General features: G+C 35.6%; 1 long non-coding RNA gene across 3 annotated transcripts in view; it reads right to left on the reverse strand.

Moving 5' to 3' along the window:
- Positions 1–9337: 9337 nt before the first annotated feature.
- The window catches only part of LOC136290571 (uncharacterized), a 59779-nt gene continuing 45710 nt past the window's right edge, over positions 9338–23406 (reverse strand). For 2 of the 3 annotated variants that reach the window (XR_010721220.1, XR_010721222.1), the window contains 2 exons: positions 17713–17825; positions 9338–10303 (listed from right to left, as the gene is read on the reverse strand). This is a non-coding gene — a long non-coding RNA (uncharacterized lncRNA). Of the gene's footprint in view, positions 10304–17712; positions 17826–22278; positions 22390–22515; positions 22600–23406 lie in introns of those variants that run through there. The other variant, XR_010721221.1, reaches the window with a different exon arrangement.

Consider the following 23406-nt stretch of genomic DNA (forward strand, 5'->3'; position numbering starts at 1 on the left):
GGTTAAATAAAATGATAGTATTGATCTCTGATTTTCCCACTAAGATCACTGAAAAAAAGGGTTAAAGAAATGTTTAAAGAAATAAATGGTTGAGCAAGTCTTAAATGTCAGGAAGATACCATGCTTTTCTGTAGGAGGAATCTTAGCAGGAAGCAATTGCAAATTTCTGAAAACTCCTTACAAAGGAAGGCCAGCGTCACTTTGCTTTTCTTACAATAGCTGCAAATATAGCCAGCAAAAACAGGCATGGCCTGGCCTTAAAGACAGCATTTGATTTGGGACCTATTGAAAAAAGAGACAGAAAAGAAACAAGCAACTGCTGCCTGGTTTACTGCCACACATATCAATGATTTCTCAGAAACTATCAGCTGAAAGAAAAAGAATCCCATAGTCAATCCATCACAAGGAAGAAATGCAAGAGAACAGAACATATTTTAAAATAAGATTCGCTCAGCCAGTGTCATGTTTTAATTAAAGAAAATAAGAGAGACCATAGCAACATAGAGCACTCCGTAGCTACCATGCATCTCAGAGGAAATACTCTATGTGCAAATCAATATCTGTCTGCCCTCACAGAACAATGCAAGTGGTTTGACAGAGTTAAATGCTTTCTGTAATGAGCTCGGTAGAGCCACTGACATTTTAATTTGAGTTAAAGATAATTCAGGACTCCTGACCAGAAACTCTGCAGTACTGAAGAAAAATAAAAAATACTTTTCATGTCTCCTTTCAGTAAGGATGAGGTGCAAATTTTTCTTTAGCAGATTTATCAACCTGTAGTGATGCACCCCACACCTCCAGCAGGTGCTTCCACATACAGAAAGAGTCTCAATTTACCTTTGGATATGTTAGGAAGTTTAGCTGGAAAGTTCTGTGGATTTCTCATTGTAATTGGCTCAGAGCCAGCCCAGAAGTGTGGATTGGACTCTGAGAATGTAACTCAAAGACTGTTACTCTCACTGGGCCAAAGAAAGAACAAAGAAACTCCAGGCTTTTTGGAGGTGTTGTAGCAAGGTGCAAGAGATTTCTCAGACACTTTTGCGCAGCTTATTATTTTTTTTCTGTAACATTTGTTATTTTGTTATTTTACTTATTAAACCTTTTGATTTACAAAACACCTTCAAGGAGCAGTCTTGCTCAAATTAATTACAGCCGTTTTTCTGCCAGGCTAGCCCTTCAAAAGTATGGGGCAAACCCTCAAATCAACCCTCAAAATTTTCAACAAAATCTTGGAGCAGAACTAACCCCATCCTGAATACAGGTTTAATTTTCCATACTTATCTCTGGAAACCTGACACCATCAAGACGTACTGTAGTACTGAGCAAAATCAGTTACTCACATGCCATAACCCCAGCACACGCATGGATCTTGCTGACCAAGTACCTGTGAGCTCTGTGGAGTCACAATGGATCCAACATCATTCCAGATCAGCTGGATTCCTTGTCCAGTCATGCTACACATGTCTAACGCTCTGCTGCAGGAGTAAACAGATAAACAGACAAATGCACCATGCTAAGTCACATTAAAAGGTACGGATAGAAAGCAAAATCTTCCTGAAAAGTAGGAAAACCTCTTTCGGAATTGGCTTCTACTTTGATGCTTGTGGGTCTCTTTCAACTCAGAATATTCCATTAAAGTTAAACATTCCGTGAAAGCTATCCAAGCCATAAACTCAGAGCTTGTGCATGAGTCCCCGAGAACTTGCACACTATTTCTGAATGGATCTGCCCCTATATGTTTCCAGGTTACTAGGGTTAAATAGGATATGCCCTTTTAAATCACACTGTTTAGAAAAATCAAGCAAGCTAGGTGACCACTGCCCTCCAAATAGAAAATAATACCTGCCATTCACAATTGGTAACAGTAGAAACCAGCAGAACTGATTGATACAGGTGAAGGACAGTGAAAAGAGTAGGTTTTGGTTTTTAAACACTTGTTTAAAAATAATTTAGAATTTCAGAAAGTGCTGGTCCATAACACTTGGATTTCCAGTTTTTCCAGTTTGTTTCTTCCCAAGTCTATTCTCATGGCATTCCCCCCCACCACCCTTTTTTTTTTTTTTTTTAACAGTAAACAAGGAGATATAACACAAGTCCCAGCAAGCCATAGATAAACTATTTCAACACAATGTACAACTGGGACTATTTAGGACTGAGATAGAGAAAAACAAACTATATCTCCAGCAGCTCTCTGGAACTGAATATTGTCAAGATCTCCAACCATTAAGCCTCAGTGACTGTTGAAGACACAGGACACATCCAATAGAGAGATTTGTAGATACCCCTTCTGTCTAGTCCTTGAGTCCACCAGGCACGAGTCAGCTCTGAGCTAGGTAACCATGCCAACACAGCACTAAGGTGAAGGTGATGTCCTAGTTCTTAACAAGATGCATTATTTCGCCTCTGGCATTCCCTCAACTTAACACAGCCCTTGTCTGCCTTGTTCTCATCCTGCAGGAGAGGAGGACACATGATGGCCACTCTCAGATGGACAGGCACTAAGATATTCCTTGTTCCTGAGTAGTTTATTCCAGTCAGTTACTAGCCTAGATCCACAGACTGCAAAAAACAATTGCCGTTTTGGTGTTTATGATTTCATCGTTGGCAGCTCTAGGAACAAGCCTTAACAGTGCTTTGAACATTCACCTGGTATGAAGAACCAACCTTGTATAAGTTTTCTTGGTAAGACTACCAGATACGAATTTAAAGAGAGAAGAAAAACATATTTACTTATAACCTACAATGATATTATTCATTAGAAAAATTGCATAAGCAATATTTTAATACAGCAAAACACATGGAGTTTCACCTTTTTTTTTCTTTCCTAAATTTAACATTGTCAAAGTGTAGGTGGGGTTGGTATGGATATGGGCTATCTGATTTTTAAAAAAATCAGGAGAGCTCTTATATTAAATTTTCATATATTGATCCTCAAAGGTAAAGAAAATCACATACAAATGGCTTTTTAATATATGACTGATTAAAGAGGAATTTTTGTTCATTAGCTACTTGAACATTACAGCTCTAAGAAAAACTCCACTGTTTTCAAGAGACTTTAATTTGACACGTGGAAAAAACATAAAAAGAAAAATTTGTAAACAATTCTTTAAATTCTGTAATTTTTAATACTAATAAAAAATATTGCTCCCTAAAGTATCTATAAATATCATGTAACACATAAACTAAAAAGACATCAAATTATTTGGTTTCTTTTTAAAAAACCAGTAAAAACTGGAAAAATATATTTTATGTATTGATATTGAAATTCTAATACTTATTTTTGATGCAGATTAATTTCTCCTTTTTAATTAGACTGAATTCAAGAGAGCATATAAAGAGCATATAAACTAAAATGAAAGAAACCTGTTAGAGTTTAAAAGTAACCCCTCTAGTAACTTTCAGCATAAAACTCATTTCTGAAAGAACCACATTGTCTCCACAAGTGAAAAGAAGGAAAAAAGGACTTCAAGAGAATAAAAATAAGAATAGGAAACCACAGCCACTTTCTTTAGAGCAAAGCCGTTCAGTTCACAATATCACTATTTTCCATCGCAAAAAAAAGACACTTTCCTTTGGGCTTACCTTTAAGCACAATATATATCACAGCAAGTGTAAACATAAGCAAACAAAAGCATAACACACATTTAAGTAAAAATATAATTTCTTCTCCTAAGAATGAAGAATAAGCAAGACATTTGAAATGTGCCTGGCTAACTGAAGCTGAAGACAGTACAGAGGTTAGTTAATGGCATTTGCTGGTCACTATTCACATACCGATATTTCAGACTCTGCGTTCTCAAGCTAGAGAGAATGCTGTTTATCAAGGTCATTGGCAATTACAGCTTCAACACAGTGAATTGTCAGTGAATGGTTGAGTTTGGAAGAGATTATGCAAGGTCATTGGGTCCAAATCCCCTGCCCTAGCAGGGCCACCTGCAGCCAGTTGTCCTGGGCCATATCCAGATAAATCCAGACTATCTGCGAGAGGGAAGATCTGCAAAGTCCCCAGGCAGCCTGTGCCAATTGTCACTCAACCTCACAGTAAATGATGGACCTGCGCCCACACAGACAAACAGCACTTTCTTGTCCCACTATTTACAGCAGAAAAAACCTGCACCCTTCTAAGAGTATTATTTACTTGAAATATTCCCTGTTACCACAAGAACCCATTCACCCAGTTTAACCACATCACTACCATGTAAAACATAATTAATTCTTGGGGAGGCATCAGTGGGCACATATTCGATGGTGTTACTGAACTGAGTCCTTTTGTGCTTCTCTTTTGGTCTTGATCTATTATCTTTTGACTTTTCCTGCTGAGTTGCTTGGATACAGGGACTGTTCCCCTCCCTTTAGTCCTGATCTATACTCCTTAGACTTTTCCTAGTAAGCTGCTGGGTTATATTGACTGTTTTCTGTACTAATCATTGACATGAAGCTAAGATTCATCTTGCCAAATTCAGCCTTATAAAACACCGCTACCTGAATACTTTGTTTAATGGCTTATCAGTCAGGTTAGTAGCTGAAAAACTTCAGTGCTTGTTATTTTCTCTTTTATCATCTGTTTGTTGGTAATTGCACCTGCATATTTATCACTTTCCTGGTTATTCCCTTTATACTCCATAGTCCTTGACCAGTTAACTAAATAAAGCAGAAATTCACATGTTTCAAATACCATTACAGATTTCATCAGAAACACGCCTTGCTTAAGAACAATTTCCCTAACTTTCTATCTTTAGTGACCCAAGAGACCTGAGAGCTGTAACCAAAAAACTCCTCAAAGCAATCACAAATTCACCAAACCCAGAGAGGATTACATTTCTAAACTAGCAAACAGAATTGAAAAGATACTTGAAACCTGAGAAAACTTACAATGTTATTTGAGTTAGAATTCTCTTCATAACCCTGTTTTATTGCTGAATTGAAACTGAACCATGTTTATTTTGATGAATCAAGGGAAAAAGTGTCAGACAACTCCAAAACTAGGAAACAATTTTGTCAGCATAAGTTCTATTCAACACTAAAATAATGTGATGAGCAATGAAAATACACTCATTTTTGTAGACATAAGAAAGAGGTAGCAGTTCAGCATTTACCGTGCAAAAGCTTGAAAGGAATTTGTGCTACTAGAGAGCATAGTTGCTAAAAAATGCAAATCAACTTCTCATTTTCCCAAAGCAGAGAGATGAAATTTGTCTAAATTATATGCATGGCTGTTTTAGATGAGATATCAAAAGCATTTTATCCATTATCCATTTATAATAAAATTACACTGTTGTTTCCTTAAATTTCCATACCAATTTCCAACACATTACTTTTCTCATGAGCACCTGACAGTGAAACGCTTTTTTATCAAATTATAAAAAAGCATAACAATTCCCTGCCATCTTTTCATAAAATTAAAAAAAAAATCTTATGGCAAAAAATTTAGAGTTTTTCACTTTCTAGAGGAAAAAAATACTTCTTTTCTGTGAATAATATGTTAATCACAGGAATTAATAATCAGGGAGAAGTAGATTTACAGTCACCATAATAATGTGGCAGCTCCCATGTTAACATATTGCTTCATATCTGTCTGAACCAATAAACTGCCAATTTCTAGCTCTTTTTTGTGATTATACTTTGACATTATCTTTGCCCTTCTGTTCTACAATAGATGGGATTGATGATAAGTTCTTTCCAAAGGCTAAGATAAAAGGATTTACTGGTCAGCTTGAAAGAATAATTAAGAAACACTGATCTTAAAGAATTTAAAAAGTAGTTTGGGTTTAAGACGTGTGGAGTTCCAAGTATGTGAAATTCTGCAGCTACTTGGATCTTTAATAAGGTAAAAGTTTCTTCTCACTGGCTACCAGATCACTTTTAAAGACTATGATACTTTTTTTTAATTTATTTGTAATATCATCAAGTGGAAGAAAACTGAAAGCTTAAAAGGATCTGGAGGTCATCCAATCTACTGTTACTCTCCCTTAGCTGGACAATTTTGAAACTTAATTCACATTTGAATAAATTGCACTTCACTGTTAAAGAGAGGATAAGAGCAAGAAATCAGATGAAATTAAGAGCATGCTCTTCACTTCCTTCTTCCATTGATTTAAAAACTACTTTCAACAGACATCAATGTGCCAAAAACTGCCATTTCCAAGAGCCTATATTGGCTAGCAGTCCACAACATGCAAGCGTAGAAAGACTACCAAGTTCATGAACCAGCTCCACCTATTAAAGTCTTTCCAGATGTTTGTGCAATTTGTAGAAAATCATTCCAAACGCTTCTCCAAATTTAAGTCAATTAAACATTTCTGTATGAGAATAGGAACTACTGTGATGGCCAAGAGGCCTTATGCCAAAGAAAATCTAGGATCCAAACAGAGAAAATCACAACTCTTGAAAAGGTAATTACCAGCAACTGTGAAGTGCTAAAACACTTCCCTTCTATTAATATCCAGAAAAGCTTCACTTTCCCAGAAATCTCTACAAAATTGCAGCTTCTATATGCTCATTAATTATTTCAGCTGCTCTGAAATCAAACATTTCTAACAATACTTCCAACTCATAAGGATGAAACAGCTCAAAACAGAACATGATCATACTAATAAAAAATGAGAAAAATACGAGTGCTATGTATGAATACCTTTTTCCCCCATAACATTCTCCAAAAGATCAACCCTTAAAAAGGCTTAAAATAATAAATCCCCTCTATAAACTGAGCAGAGAGAGAAGCTGGTCCAAGCAAAGCAGAACATGTACATAAAAGTGTAGTTTTCAATGATTATTGTTCATGGGATTTGCATAATTTGAATCATCTGCAATTTATTTATTTTTATACTGCCTAACGTTTTTAAAAATACATTTGTATTCTGTGCTTTGCAAAACAAAGGCAAAATTATGTTCCTGATATATTGTGGTTATTCTTAATCTCATGTGCAAATCACCAGTCTTTTTTTTCTGTTTCTTTCTCTCTTTTTTTTTTTTAAATAAATGTTTTTCATTCCAACTAGAAGACTTCCAGAATGTCTGATATTTTCTCTCTAGGTGTTTACTTCCTGAAATCACTCTCTTACTGATCTTCACTGAAATTTAAAAATAATAAATAGGAAGCCCATAGTAGACAAGCTATTTGTTGAGATGGACCTCTTCATAAATTTCTTAAATAATTTCCTTCAAATTTCAAAAAATACTAAAAGATCTGTCTGCAAGGTTATAATCTAATCAGACTTACAGCTGTCTAGACTTATATGACCTTCTTGATTATACAATAATATTTTCCTACTAAATTACAATATTTCCATTCTTCCAAAGGAACTTTTAGTAGCTAAGCTTTTTTTTTTTTGGCCTTTTTGTTTATTATCATGTAATGAATGATGGTTTTTTTCTCCATCCTTATCATTGTATGGAACTGAGATAGTTCTTTTGTTTAGATCTTTAAGGAAACTTTGGGTTACTATCTGGTACATTGATTTACCTGAAAAATTAAGACACATTCAGTTTTTACTGAAACGAGACGCCTTCATACACCACTGTTTTCTCTAAGATATTCCAGACAAGTGAAATCCTTACCTTTAAATCTAATCCAAGAAAACCTATCATAAAATCTCATGTCTCATCTATTGTGCAATATTTACTATTAATATTTGTTAGTCTGTAGCAGTTAGAAGACCCAAACAGGGATGACAGCTGTGCACAAAAGACAATCTGTTTTCCAAAGAGCTGAAAACACATATTTTTAATTTAATCAAATTTGTTATTTAAACTCTTGGCACAGACCACTGAGACTCTCACAAAAGCCAGAAATGAAACACATCCCATCAGGAGAAGAAAAGCAAAGGGAAGAAGCAAGGATGCCTGAAGGAGTATTCACTAGAAAGTTTAAAGGTTGGGTTGTTAAAGACAGGGTAAGAGCAAGAAATTAGATTTAATGAAACAGAATGAAAACCACACAAAGAAGGGACAACTGCTTCAATTTCGAGAATCATTCAAATGCAATACATCAGCTGTAACATTATTATATGAGAACAGATTACATGAGAACACATGGACAGGAAAAACTTGATGGAATAGAATTTTTTATCCATATCATGATTTTCAATCATGTCCCTTGCTTACCCAGACTCGGAGACCTCTCAAAATATGTTTTGGCTTCCTTCTTCTCACACAGTGTTTTAACAGAGTGAAGAGGAGAAGAGGATAAGGCTGCTGAGAGGTGGGTAGCTCCACCTTGTCCTGAATTGATCAGGGTGCTAGGTTCCCTAAGATACACTGCCAAGTTCAAAGAGGTCTTCATTCTTACAGATTTAAAAGGTCTCATCTAATTTGTACCAGTCAGTTTACACCTGCTTCTCAGTTCTTTCAGGATCAGCAGCTTGGTTGCTGGGAATAAGCGTGGAGTTACTAGAAAGACAGACTTCTCAGATGGTCTGCACAGTTTGCAGGGATTGTGGTCTTGGGGACACAAGAGTTGAGACACCCACCCACACGTCACTGTCCTCTGTTTTAAATACTGGGCTACAGCACAATCTGAGTAAATTATCCAGTCCACTGGCTTACTGTGCATGGATTTCTGAGACACCCCGGTATGATGAGCTGTCATTTCAGAGTCCTCAGTGGTATCTCAAAGATTTTTGTGGGGGGTTTTTTGCATGAACATAACCCCCTGGTTGCACACGATTCCAATTTTGTATACTACAAATTGATTTTCATCTTCAAAGTTACTTCTAAGAAACAAATTCAGAAGCAGAGAATTGCCACTGTACAAGCAGCAGCAATAGACATGGTAATATTCCTCCTACAATAGCATGAATAATTGAAATTGCCCTATCACAGATCATATGCCACTTGACTTCAGACTACCAGTTCCTTGATTATCAAATCATGATAATCAATGTAAGGCCCATTCTTTTGCCTGGTGCAGTTTTACAACCTTTCAGACTTTTCTACTGATGCATGAGAAGATCAGAGCTATAAAGATGAAATACATTTTTTGAGACTTAGCCCGCTGCTGCTGGCTTTGGCACTGCTATGCAGTAAGTAAAACTCTTTTGAAAAGAATGATTCTTAAGAAGCAATGATAAATGTATGATATCCAAAAGAAAAATTCAGTGCAATCTTTTTCACACAGTTACTCACATATTTTCCAACACATAAAAAATTAAATAATAAAGCAATAATCATATCTAGTGAGGTGAGAAACAAGTTTTCAAGTCTTGAGTTCCATCTCTGCTATAGTAAGACTACAAAATAATCAGAGCAAGAGGAATTTTCTCCTTTTTTCTTCTTTGTTTCTGAAATCAGAAAGAACATCTGTTTTACTGCTTCTACAAGAAAAAGGAAAGAAAGGCATCATGAATCATATTCAAAAAACCCTCAGACAGTCAAAGTCTTCATAAGGTAACATAGTATATATTGGTAATTCAGTAAAAATGGCAAATTTACCATAAGGCATTTGAGGGGGGAAAAAATACCCACAGAGATAATTTCAATTTCAAACATGATTTTCAGTCTATGTGTAAGCATAAATGGCAGCTTTCTTATTTCAGATACTGCAGAATAATAGTTACACATAGGGAGAAAGTTACACATTAGGGAGAAAACCTTAGACACACATTTTAAAGAGAGAGACAATCCTAAGAAAATACCACTAGAAAAAACAGTTTTGTTATTAACAACAGAAGTTTCAAATATTTCCTGTAGTGTCTATATTTCCTATAGTGCCTATAAAACAGTCTCTAGCTTGAATATTGTTCGCTTCTTAAACATATAGGACACACTCTCAAAAATCTAAAACTATCCTTCTATTTTACTGGCCATACACTAAAGATACTTTGATTGCCAAAATGGTTTCTGAAAATGTTCAGCTTGAGATGAGCACAAGCTTACAGGTCCTGTATTTCAATAACAACTTGAAGCGTTTTGATAAAATTATGAAATATGTCACTTTGTAATGAATTATTAATATAAATAATGCATTGCATTTTTATTATGAAACATTTTTGCCTCCCTGTAGGCCAGATGGCTCAACCAGCTTTGGGAGAAAACATACATGTTTTCAAAGATAAGCAATACATGGTCAAAAAACAAAAAAACAAAACAAAACAAAACAAAACAAAACAAAACAAAAAAAAAACAAAAAAAAAAAAAAACACACCACAACAGGAAACCCAGACCAACCAGATATCAAACATTTTGCCTATGCAGGCTTCATCTACTATATACACCTTCTTCCATCTCTTTCTCCTCCTCAGCCTCAGAGGACACTCGAATCCCTCCTTCCTTCACTCTTTCCTCCACATGGATGTAACCATCATTCCTGTTGTGAAAAAAAAAAAAAAAAAAAAAAAAAAAAAAAAAAAAAAAACACAGAAAATTCTTTGATTTCTGTGAAACTTCAATATTACCTTAATACAAACTACCAGCTTTAGTTTCTGCATTGTGATAGACCTACAATATGGCAGGCAGAAAAAACAGACCACCAGGAGAATTATTCCATCTGTGATACATCCATGTTGATGCAATTTCCACAGGAAGACTGCACTGCATATATTTTGTACCTCCTAGAATAGCCCAAATACTCTTCAAGTCTGGTCTAATTATTCTTTACAATATCTCTCAGAGCTTGAGATCTAATATCATGTTTTGTTATGATTTCAAGGACTACACATCCCCATGTGTGTATCTAAATTCCTTGCTTCATTCATCACACAACCAACAGAACCTCAACTTTCTGAACAAATCCTTTCTGTTTTCCATAATGATTTGAAAACATTTAACTTTCTACTCTAATATTTCAATGAACCTCCCATCTACTTAAGGACCATATGAGGCTACAAAATTTTTCCTATATAAATATACTTTCTTAGAAGCCCACTAAAATAGCTGTTTATAGAATATTAGAACATTTTAAGAAGTCAGATTTCTTTTTTGCAAAAGAATTATCCCTGTATAAGTAGTGAGTATTTTCCATCATTCTAATTAGCTCATATAATAGTAAAAAATCTAGTATTTGTCCCAGCAAAATAATTTTTTTTAACCTTTGGTTTTATTAGTTCTTGACTTCTAAAAAGCCTGCCTATCAACTGTATCTTTTACTATTATTTACATTAGCACAGACAATTAATAGTGAATATACTCCATCCTCTACCAAAAAGAATGTTCGAACAGACTAGCAATTAGATGAGAAGAAAATGGGAATAGTCCAACATGCAAGGCATGATGACAATTCAGAAGACCATCTTAGCTATGTCCTGAAAAAAGTCTTCAAGAAGTTAATTGTGTGACGCACCAAACTGTATCATTTAGAAATGCCTTATGAATATTATATATGGTAAATAAAAAGGAATTTCATTTACATGTTGGTAAATCAGCCATTGCAATCCTTCAGTGGGAGGTCATACAGGGTAGGAAACACAAATGATGAAAATCTAAGGAACACATCCAATAAACCATGTCAAAACAAGATAATGCTTTCATTTTTACTCCCTGCTCTATTATGAAAAGATACAAAACATTTAAGACAGACTTTCACTTCCCAAAATTTCAGCTTAACCTCTCTGATGACACTACTGTGTAGAAATTTGAGATATCACAGTGAATTTTAAGATACACTTTTGGAAGCCATGCTAAACCTGATCCAAGTTGTTATTTATAAAACATCACTGTTTTATGCAGAGTACAAAGGCTTAGGAAGCCATTAAAGTGACAAGTGTTATGTGGTAGCCATGTTTTCATAACCTTTGTCTGCAACTACAATAATAGAAATACCCTTTTCTCAAGGATAAATGAAGGAATATAACTTTTTTTTTTTAAGCATATATATCCAGTGACTTATCAGGCCACCACAGGCATCTGGTCTTCTTTTTTTCCATATATAGCTGTTACCTAGACATAATTTTTTTCCCTGGGGCAGTTGAAAATTTCAATGCTCTGTCATATTAAGAGCATATTTAACAGAAGAAACAATAGGAAAGACTGTAAGCATGTCCAAATTGTCTCTGTGTGTGAGAGGGCATTTGGTTTTTCAGATTTTGATTTATTTTGGGGGTTTCTGGGGGGGGGGGTTGAAAATGATAATAAAAAAGTTTATCCTTATCTTATTTTGCACCCAAGTATACTTTCTGGTGCCATTCTTCAGGCTTTACAGCAAGAAAGCAGTAGTCTGCAGAATCTTAAGATCTACAGAAGTTGTAGTACACTCAAATCTTTAATTACTCTTCACTATGACTAAATCCTTATTCAAAATATTAGTGACTTTTATGTCAAAAAGGAAAATCCTTTTCCTCAAACCAAGCCAAATTCATTACCCCTTAAGTTTAAGGAGGGGATAAGAAAGCAAGCAAGGCCAGAGGTAACTGAATGAGCTGTTGAAACAAATTCCACCTAGCTCCAGCTATTTCTAAATTTTAATTCATCAGGAGGCAATCTGAGAAGTTCTTACGATCAATTTTTTGCCTTCAACTTCTGTAATCCCATACCTTGGATTCAATTCCTTGTTAGCTTAATCACGACTCAGGATCTGCCACTTTGAAGGCATATTCATTTTTCCTTACTTTTTAAAATTATCTTAAATAATTTCTATGACTCCCTAATTAATATTTTAACCATTAATCAGTATATTAAAAATACCTTTCTTCTGAGAGAGAGAAAAAGAGCAAAGGAGTAATGTACATATTTCTGTGTATTTACACAAATATATGTGCACATACACGTATCAACTGCAACGTAAATTATAAGATGTTTCATTATGAACATGCATAACACTTCCCCCTTAATCCCAGCAGTCAGTATTTTTCAGTCAGAATAAATTAATAATAATTTACCAATGGTTTTTTCACTTGCATTATGACCTGCAGTCAAGAAATTAAGTTTCAGAAATTATCTATGATTTTAAATAGAAAAAATTGCCAACTAAGTGTTCAAGCAGGAATTCTGCAGTCTTAAACACTGGATTTGTGGACTGTTGTAGCATTAATTTGATCCACGTTAGACAAAAACACATTACATTTCTAACCATCAAGAGTGTACAACACTGTTATAACTGCCTCAACTTTTTATATCATCTGTGCTCATAGCAGGGTACTCAGCAAATCCCCATGCAGCAAAACATCACTAGTATAAAGTTAATTTTGTTGGTATTTTTGGAGGTGTTTGAAACAGCAGCATACGGTTACACTAGATCAGAGTTTTATATAATTTCACTGAGTAAGGACTCCTAAAGCTGCAGGTGCTCTATAATCAACGTGCAGTCTCACACTGTTGCGCCTTATTTCATCCTATCCAGAAGCTGTGCTAAACTAAACTTACTTGAGATACCAAAAATAGAGACCTACGTGGGAGAAAATGAACTATTTTCTCTTGTTGTGATTTTTCATCATTATGTGAGCCAAAACTACTTTGAACAACAACTCTCAGAAAGCAGGAAATACTTAGGTAACTTCTCTGCTGGCATTATGCAATTAAATAATTTGTGTAATTATGTGATTGTTCACACAACAATGGGAAAAGCTGTTGGATATTTTTCTGAAGAAGGTGGAAAGATAGTCACTAAACACCAGACTAAAAGTTTAGAAGAGAGAGCATACAAAGAGATCCAACCCTTGGTACAACAGATGGCTGTATAAATGGTAAAGTATTTAGGATTTTTTCCAAAACTAAGGACTTTCCATTTTAGTTCAAGCCATGACACTATTATGTAAAGTTTGCTAGTGAACTGGTTTGGACTGCTTTCATGAAAATCAGCAATTTAAAATAAAGCTTCTGTTCATTTAAGGTTACAAATTAGATATATAAGGCAGCACTTCATCCGCCACTGAAGTGCAGCCATCTGTTTTATAGAAGGCATTTATACAGAACAGTTCAAAAATTAAGAAAAATATTACAGCAAACTGAGAAGAAAATAGAGACAACTTGAACAGAATGCTGAGAGCAGCTTCCCTCAAAGCAGTCAAGAACTGCAATTCCCACAGCCCAAAGGCCAATAATTAGGAACTGGGACCCTAAAAACTGGGTAGAAAAATCCATATTGAGACAAGTAAATACATTACTGTATTTCCAAAGCTGTTGAGCATCATATTTTTCAAGAGGAGATTGTATATGCCACTTCCTAAATATGGAGTTAAATCAGTTTACTTAGTTTCACCCACTTTCTAAGGCTGCCAACTTGGACTCCGTTGGGGTATGCAAATGTCTGTGATACGGTGTCTCCTGTCCTACCATTTAGTGGTCCACACAGTGTTATTGTTTATAGTGAAGGACACTTCCAGGTGGTCTGTCATGGATCCTCTTTGTGTTATCTACCTGTGTCAGTCAGGCACTGTGTTATGTAAAACTGAAGTACATAGAAAAACTGTTCTTTATATCATAGCCTGAGAAAAGAAGGTTTTAAATTGTTTTCCATATAACTTTCCAACTAAAAAGAAATTTTTCTTTCCTTCTTTAGCAATATTAAACAACTTCTGAGCAGCTTGTCTCAGAAACAGATGCTTACTGTAAAGCCTGATTAAAAATACAGATGAATATACCATAAATATTTTTATGAGTAACTAGAATATATTTTAACAGCATTATTAAAAATTATTACCCCAAAGATGGCAGTGGGGCTTTAATTATGGATTTATTAATCAGGAATTTAGTCTCAGTATTTTATTTCTCTATAACTTGTCCTTTCCACCTGTTGGATATTACTGTAACTTATGAATACACCTTAGCACTTCATAGGTGTAAGTGTGGTGTATGCATGTCAAACCACTTCTTTCTTCAGATCCCACTGTAACAAAAAAAAAAAAAAAAAACAACAACCACCACACACCAGTTCAGGTAACCACAACAGAAGATACAAACTTATATATTTAAGGGACTACTTATTTCTAAAAGCTCTAAACAGCAGGTAGAAATTAACATACAGCTACAGAAAAATGGCAAAATTTTAAAATAATGGCTGTTTTTTAAAGAATCAAAGTTAGGAAGCTGAAAATTCAGTGCTAGCATCAATTTCTGAATTACACAAAGCATAAATCTACAGAGAACTTCTTGTGATGTAACATCAAACAAGTTAAAGCTATTTGAATGAACAGAATGAAAACCTGACAACCAAGCACACTGACCTATGGAAATGAATCAACTAGGGTAACCACAGACCAAGAAGGCACTCATTTTTAAGTCTTGAATTGACTTCAAAGTATTTTGCAGATATGGCACACATCCTGGCTGCAAACCCTGTTGTCAGTGGCAACCACTTCCAGGAAAGAAAATGTGTAACCACATGTCAGTCATATTTTGTTTGACTGAATAAACTCAATCTCGAGAGTGTTGATTGGCTCAGTCAAAATACTGTAGTAATAGAGTAACAATATTCCTTACCAAAAGTAAGGGATGGCTCAAGATGACCTGCCCAAATCTGACCAGTTGCAAACTTAAGTGAGTCTACAAAAGATGTGGTTTCAGAAACACAGGTTAACTTGCTCTGGATATATCTTTGTGCTGTTTGGGAAATTGCTCTTTGTCCAAACTAAATAAAAGCATTGCTGTCCCCACTAAAAAGTGTTGATGTTGCTATTTTAGAAACTTATTAAGTAAGGAAAAGGTCATGTTGTGTGGGATATACAGGGGATTTTAGCTCGTCTTTCCCACTGGCTTCGGTCACAGGACCTGGCACGCATGTCAACCAAGAGTGTTTCTGTTTTAGCAATACTGGAAAGTAAAGGAACTACACAAGTCTCAAACTATTTATATAAATAAATTAAAACCACAGTATTTGACTTTTTGGAGTTAACCCTGCTTCAGAGTTTGAGGTCCGTTTCAGATAAACCTACACTCTTCTTGACCAGAAAGTGAGGCCACTATAACTGTGCCTTCACTCTGCAAACCAAGTGATATCTGAGATTGAGAAGTTTGTTTCTGGCTGTGCATTGTATAACCAGACAAAACATAATTCAACCTGATAAGCAGAATATATTAAGAATATTAAAATAATAATAATAATTTTTAAAAAAAAGGCAGCACATTCATGGACCTATATATGTTTTGTTTTGGTCTGATTGGGGGGTGTATTTGCTTGGGCATTTTTCTTGTTTAGACAATCTTATTTTTTACTAGTTTGTTTTGCTTTGGGTTTTTTTTGTTTGGTTGGTTTTTTGGTTGGTTGTGTGTTTGTTTTATGATTTTTTTTCAAAGATAAACCATTTCAAGCTGAAATAAGGGATTTAAAATTTTTCAAGTTTTTCTCAAAGTTGGTTCAAAATCAACCAGCTATTTGTTTCTACAGAATTACAAGACATGGGATTCTACACTGATAGATAATACACAGTGGAATAAAAAGAGACTTATAATTCCTTTTTTAAAATTCTCATAAGTTAATTCAGGCCCCCAAAAAAAAGCTCACAAAAGGTATGAATAATAGCAATAACTGGAATAACTGTAATTTGGAAATTATATTCTGAACAGTAGAAGCTCACATTTCACTCTTTCCCCTTACATACTGTACTAAGATGTAACAATATCAAAAAAACTTTACAAATCCTGTACTTTTTCATTTTATCCCATAATCATATCTCTTATTGCTATAGTCTTAAGTAAAACATGACAATCAATATTAAAATACTAATGGTCTTTCTATTGAAATGATTATTTGGCATGGAGGTACCAAAACATCAAAAATATACAGGCCGCAAAGTGTCACCTTCACATAGAAGAAATTCCCTGCAGTGAAACTGGCAAAGTTCAGCCTGGTCATGAGTCATGCTAAAGACTCATTTAAATTACTGGAGGGCATCCAAGCTATTTAAAAGTCTGGCTGCAAAATACATGTGGCATTTTTGTCTTAGTCCTGATGTATTTGAGCATAACCAGATCATCTCTTCACTTCTTATCACTTCCCCCCACCCTTGCCAAAGTATACTCAAGTGGTATACCACTTACCTACCAATTCCGCTCCTTGACTTACTGTTTTGCCTCTTACATCCATTTAATATGCATCCCCCTGGAGATGCTTCTGCTTGGAAGTCTAAACACCCTAAAACTTTGTATCAGTTTTTTGAAGTGACCTCATATCTATGAAGACATCAGCCTGTTTTGGGAACATTCAGTATTTTCTGGCCATGTGCTTGAAAGAAAAAACAAGAACAAAAATAACCCGAACAATATTCCCAAGGAGGCTGCTATTACAAGTCAGCAGTACAATAAGAATGTCTTGGATATGAGTGTCAATGAAGAGATTATCTGCTGAGTAGTGTGTGATGCAAAAGTAATTGCTCTGGAGGAAAACAGAAACCATGTTATGAACGACAATTACAAGACCACTGCAGCTCGTTATCTTTATGCCGCATCTTTGAATAGATGTATATCTGGTTTGGCTGGAATGTTAGCTTGTAAGCCTTAGTTTGTAAAAGGAGCAAAGCCTTGTTTACCTGCCAACATTTTCTCACAGCTGGAAAAAAAAAAAAAAAAAAAAAAAAAAAAAAAAAAAAAAAAAAAAAAAAAAAAAAAAAAAATGGCACTTTCAAGCTGAAAAAAACAAGTTTATCTCAAAATTTCCTATACAATAACTGTATTTTAACATAATTTTTTCCCCATGCCTCAAAAATTTCAGCCCAACCATTATTTTTTGTTCCCTAAGGAAAAGAGCTGATGGACAGACTGAAGAAAAGAACTATACCCTGCTCCCACATGAAGGGCAAGATGGAGACATTCAAAGTGTGAGGTCAGAGAAAAACAGCAGACTGATACCTTCAACTGACGTGATTGTCCAAAATGCACACAGGTTTTAGACTGCAAAATGGGGTTTAAAATTCCATCATATTTTGCCTCTAGTAATTTTTCTGTCCTCCCTTTCAGCATCTCTGGAAAGATAACAGGCAAGCTCGGTCATACAGCAATAAAAACTAACAGAACAGAGTGCATAAGCAATATATTTCTTAACTAGCAGCAAAAAAATTGTCACCAGCAACTTAGTTTCTGAAGATTATTTCTCCAGAGTAACTAAAGTAACACTCTCCAGAAACAAATGAAAATAATTAATTATGGTGCAACCCTCATTACCCAAGCCAAATCACCAAACAGTTAGATGCCTAGAGTCTGGCATGTAGCCTGAGCAATCAATAGAAAAGCAAGATCCATCCCCATTGATTCATCCCCTTGGCTCCTGGGCAACTATTTGTCACTCAGCAAGCTACACAGGACACCCAGCTTCTAGGCAGCTTAAATTTGCTTGGATAAATTCCAAACAAAGCCTTGTAAATTTTTTTGAAACTGGGGACAGAAAAACCAATCCCAAATCTACAATCCAGCTCTCCTGACAGTGTTTATTTGCACCAATGCTGTGGGGCTAAAAACCCATATTCAGAATACTTAGTACAATAACATGATTAAGCAAGACAAATACATTTTAATAGTTTAAATAACTGATGTTACATTCTGGTTCTGTGTTCTTGGCTCTGACCCACACATTATGTTCAAACGACAAAGAGTTGCTATTAGCAAGATTATACAGTATTCTGACTAGGTCAGCATATGATGTGCCCAAATCTGAACACACAGAAAAGCCTCAAGGGAAAGTTACTTCACATCAGACTACTAAAGGACTAATATCCTTGTATACTTCATCAATTGTCTCTTTTGTTCTCAGTTTCACAGTCTTACCAGTTCATTTAGTAGATTTATAATACCCATCTGTGAATGATCTGTCCAGGAATTGAAATAATTTTGCAGCTCCAGAAAGCTGGACAAATAAAGCCTCTTCTGCAGTCCTATTTATAATGACCTATACCATGAAGTATACCATACCAGAACTTTTTGAGAATAGCACTCAGAACTGTCTATTCTCTTATTACTTACTCAGTGCCATCCGATTTACCCTCTGTTTTACACATCTGCAAAGGTACTATGTGAAGGTTGAGAAAAGTTTTACTTATCTTCAGAAAAAATAGTTTTAGATTACAGTCAAAAAATGAATCATCCTAGATAAGTCACAGTATCCTCATATTCTCATTTACTTGACTGCTCAATATTTAGTACTTATTCTACTGCTAATGGAAGTAGTCATAAATCCTAGTAATCCTTTGGGACCTATTAATGCTGGCTTTTCACTGACATAGTCTTTCTCTGTTCTTCATTTGATTCCCCACACAATCAGGGACATACAAAAGACTATGCAATATAAATGCATTTCCTAAGAGAGAAAATTAAAAGCAAGCGTAGCAGATAAAAAGAGCAAAGCATTAGAATGGAAGAAGACAAATTAAGACCAGAGAACCAAAGGCAAACCCCCATCTAACTAGGCCACCCACACTGTTAATATGGATAAGTGAACAATTTTAAAGAGAAGAGTAAATGTTAGCATGTTTGTATTGCAAACTGGTAAATGCTCCAGTTACTGCTTCCCAAAATAGCAAGGAAGTGGCACATCTCTCCTCATGAGATCTCAGCATCGCACTCTGAGCTACAAAGTAAACTAGGTTACACAGGTTTATTGGAACGTCTGCCTATTGCCATTGGGAAAAGAGCATTTAATGGACTTGGCTAATAAAGAGGCTGTAATACAGAAACAGGTCATAGGAATACAAATAAACTATACCTCTCATTGTACTTTTACCTTCACCATGATTAAAAGGGTAAAAATTCTTAGAGTTCCCCTATAATACTTCCATGGATACTTAGAAAAAATTAGAAACAATGAAACTTCAAAACAGAAGTCTTTCAGAGATCTGTTTTAACTGTACAATAACTCCACCTGGCAACTTAAGCTATTGCATGCTACTGTCTCACTTAGGCAGAGATATTTTGAACTTTCAATGCCATAGAACAGTTGAGTACATCTGCATTATGAGTTTTGAATAGCCACTGTAAAAATCTAGTGGTTAAAAATGGAACAACCCCTTTTATTCAGGGCTCATTTAATGAACATCAATTGTTTGGATGTTCTGAGGAAAACCAATCACCATGTTTATGTCTTCAAGGCCTTTGGCTATAAGGCTATAATTTCGCCATCCTCAGTTTTATGGATCTTGAATAAAATAGAGTACAAATGGCTCTCTTGGCACTTGCTTCACATTTCTTTATTGTGAGGAATGCACTGACACTCTCCTTGATGGGGGGACCTGCCCCTAAAGCCAGATGACCACAGGATCATTGGCTAATTGGATCTCCAGAACCCCTTAAGCCTTACTCTAATCAGTTGTAATTGTTCTCTTCCTTTCCTAACATAACACAGAACACATCTTTTCCACTTCCATTAAAATGGGGATGAAAGATATCATTATTAAGAAGTCTTATAAGTCATTCACATAAAACAGACAGAAATGTAAGATGAATCTTCAGAGAAAAAAACTGAGCACATTTACCTTGCTTGATTATTTAAAAAAGAGTGCAAACTGTGAGTCATCTTGATTTTTAGGTCATTTGACTTCTATTACTTTTGTCTTCTGCCCTTTTGTAATATTTCTTATCAATTATTTTATTAAAAGTTAAAGAAAAAAATTTATCTGGAGTTTGTATATCCTAGGATCCATTCAGGGGAGACTTCCACCTTATTTGTGGAGAGAGTAGATTCCCTGACACAAGTGTTCAAAGTCATACAAATATTCAGGAAGCAAAACTTTTTTTTAATTACTTTCTCCTTGCTACACTAATCTGATTAGACCAATAAATTGTAAAAAATGAAAACTGGTAGTTATATCAAATTAATGTCACTGAAACTATTGCAAGCCAATCAAAACTACTCAATATCCAAACCCATTTCATAGTTTTTAGGATAATCAGCCTAATAAGATGTTGATCACCTTCAATTACTTTCAAACTGAATGTCAGAATATTTCTCCTATTAATTTGATTAAAACTGTATCGTCATCTTCCAAAGGGGCTGTGTTTACAGTAGGAATGCCTACATCTACACAACACAAACATAGCCCTTAAAATCCAGAACATGGATTTATGAGCACAAAGCTCAGAGTTCTTTCTGGGTTTTTTTTGCAGCACTGTTGCAATTCTGTTGGCTTGAGTTGAACCTCTTCAATGTAACAGAAAGGAATCCCAAATTTCTGTGGAAATTTATTCTAAAAATTGGCTTGAAATATTAAAGAGCAACTAAAATTCAGTTCTTTCAACAGCTGTCAGATCTCTTCAGGAATTTGTACTGCTTCTTTGCCTCAAATGAGGGACTTAGTGCTTGCTGACTTCCCACAGGGCTGGCTAAGAGCAGCCCCCACCGCTGCCCAAGCAGGGCTGCAATCTCTGCTCAGATGCACCAGTCAACAGAGCTTCTGTATGAGAGGGGAAGAGGTCTTGCCACAGAAATCTCAAATCTGGAGTACTAGAAAGAAAGTTACAAATGGAATATGTAATTTCAAGATGCTCTAGCTGAGTATTCGAGTATAGATAATTTACCTGTACATTTTGTTGGAAGACATTTCTATATTTCTGAGCTAGAACATCAGCCGTGTAAGGTGTAACTCTAGGATGAAAAAGTAAGTTCCACTACAACTGCTTCCTGATAATTTGTTAAATAATGCCAAACCCCAGAGGAGATTATGTACCTGTGGCTCATTTACACTTTGGCTTTTTACACACACACATTGTCTGTTCTGGACTAAAATACAAACAGTGCCAGTTGACAGTAAAATTATTCATGAAACAGGAAATAATCAGCATAATTTTACTGAATTTTAGATAGCCATGTTGATATCTGACATGCTACACCTACCCAGCTCAAGAGTATAGAGCTTCCAAGGAACTCTTTTGGTCTGAGTTTTTTCCCCTGACCTCCCCTATAGACTCACAGTAAAACATTAATCATGGATCACAAGACTGTTTATATTCTTAGAGCTGGCAGTAAAATAAAAGTCAAATTCAGATGGCTGCAGTCTCTAATTAAAAGAAGGAAAATGGTGTTTACAAGAAGGAAAATGGTATTTAACTAGAACTGTTTTAGACACAGTTCTGTTTGCCAGCTGAATGAAAACAAAGGCTAGCATGAAGCAAGTGCACATCCAGGATGAAGGGTTAAGAAACAGATAGTATCATCTAACTATTTTAAAATTGTTCCCACACCAAGAAAAGAATCCTTGAGCTATAGAAAAAGAAGATTTTTGGAAAGTAAAGTCTGTTTTTCACACAACTATTTTATAACAAGTGCCATGCTATATGTAAAGAGCTAAACCTAAAAATAATGAGTGCATCATAATTAAAATCAAACAAGACTGAGAAGAAGCTCAGAACCAGAAAACCTTGTACCACCAGGACAAGTGCCAGTTGACAGGCATGAGGCATAGTTGAAAGAAAACAAAACCTCTTTCTTACCACGAGGTGAGAAGTAATGGGAGATTTTTCCCTTCTCTCATTCATAAGAGAATTAACTCCTGCTTTTCCTTTTCGTTCCTAGAAAGAATCCCTCCTTCTGCAGTTCACTTTCTGCATGAAGCAGGAGAGAAAAGGAAGTGGTGGCAGGGATTGGCTTCTTCCATCATAACTAAAACAGCTTTAAAAACACACGAAAACAGGCACTAGATATCCTGGAGCTTAACTAAGGTCATTCACCTCTGCTGCTTCCAGAATTACATGTCAACTCAGGCAAAAATGAATAGAGACAAATAGCTTCACAGATGATGTGAGTAGGAGAACACACCAAACTGGATCAAATACAACTATCTTGCTCAGCTTTGAGGTCAGCTTTTTCATCTTGTTCTATAGACAGGAAGATTCTCTGGGAATCCTGCCAGGGAAAATAGAAGCACCAAAGTTTAGAACAGAAAAAGGTTTAAAAATCCCAGCTAACTTTTGAGGCAGAATGGAGAAAACTCACCCTGAGACAATCTTGAAGCAATAACACTCTTGCAGAATTTCTGGTTTTTTACCTGTTTCCCACCCTCAACTGAAAGGCACAATTCAGTAGCAGGAAATGTATAACCCAAGGCTATGCTAAGTTAAAGGCATGGAAAGGGTATTGCCTACAAGAGTGAGCCAGGAAGGTACTATTTCCAGCTTCTGTCAGGTATATAGCCCTGCAACCACAGAGGGACCACAAAATTCTCCCTACTGCAGGAGTTTTGCAAGCATGCTCTGCTACTATGAACAGCTATATGATTAGAGGTGATATATTAATATAATAGACCATGAGGGAAAAAAACAAATCACTTCATCCCCACCACCTTTTCCTGTAACATATACCAGGGAACTTCAGTCAGCAGCTTCTTTCTTAAGCAGGACCTGAAATACAGTATGAAACAGATTCTGACACAGAAACACATTAAGCAGAGAAAATGCATACACTGCAGGCAATGGATGGATGCACAGACATACAGATGGGATACTGATGAGTGTTTTTATTTGCACCCTGCCATTTATCAACCAGTACCTCATAAAACCACCATCAGAAAATCAGCAAATTGTGATGTTCCTCATAGCTGTACAGGTCCTCAAGGGCTTCTG

This window comes from Chamaea fasciata, unplaced genomic scaffold (genome assembly GCF_029207755.1).
Source record: "Chamaea fasciata isolate MVZ Bird 193981 ecotype frontalis unplaced genomic scaffold, bChaFas1.0.hap1 SCAF_6, whole genome shotgun sequence".
NCBI lineage: Eukaryota > Metazoa > Chordata > Aves > Passeriformes > Sylviidae > Chamaea > Chamaea fasciata.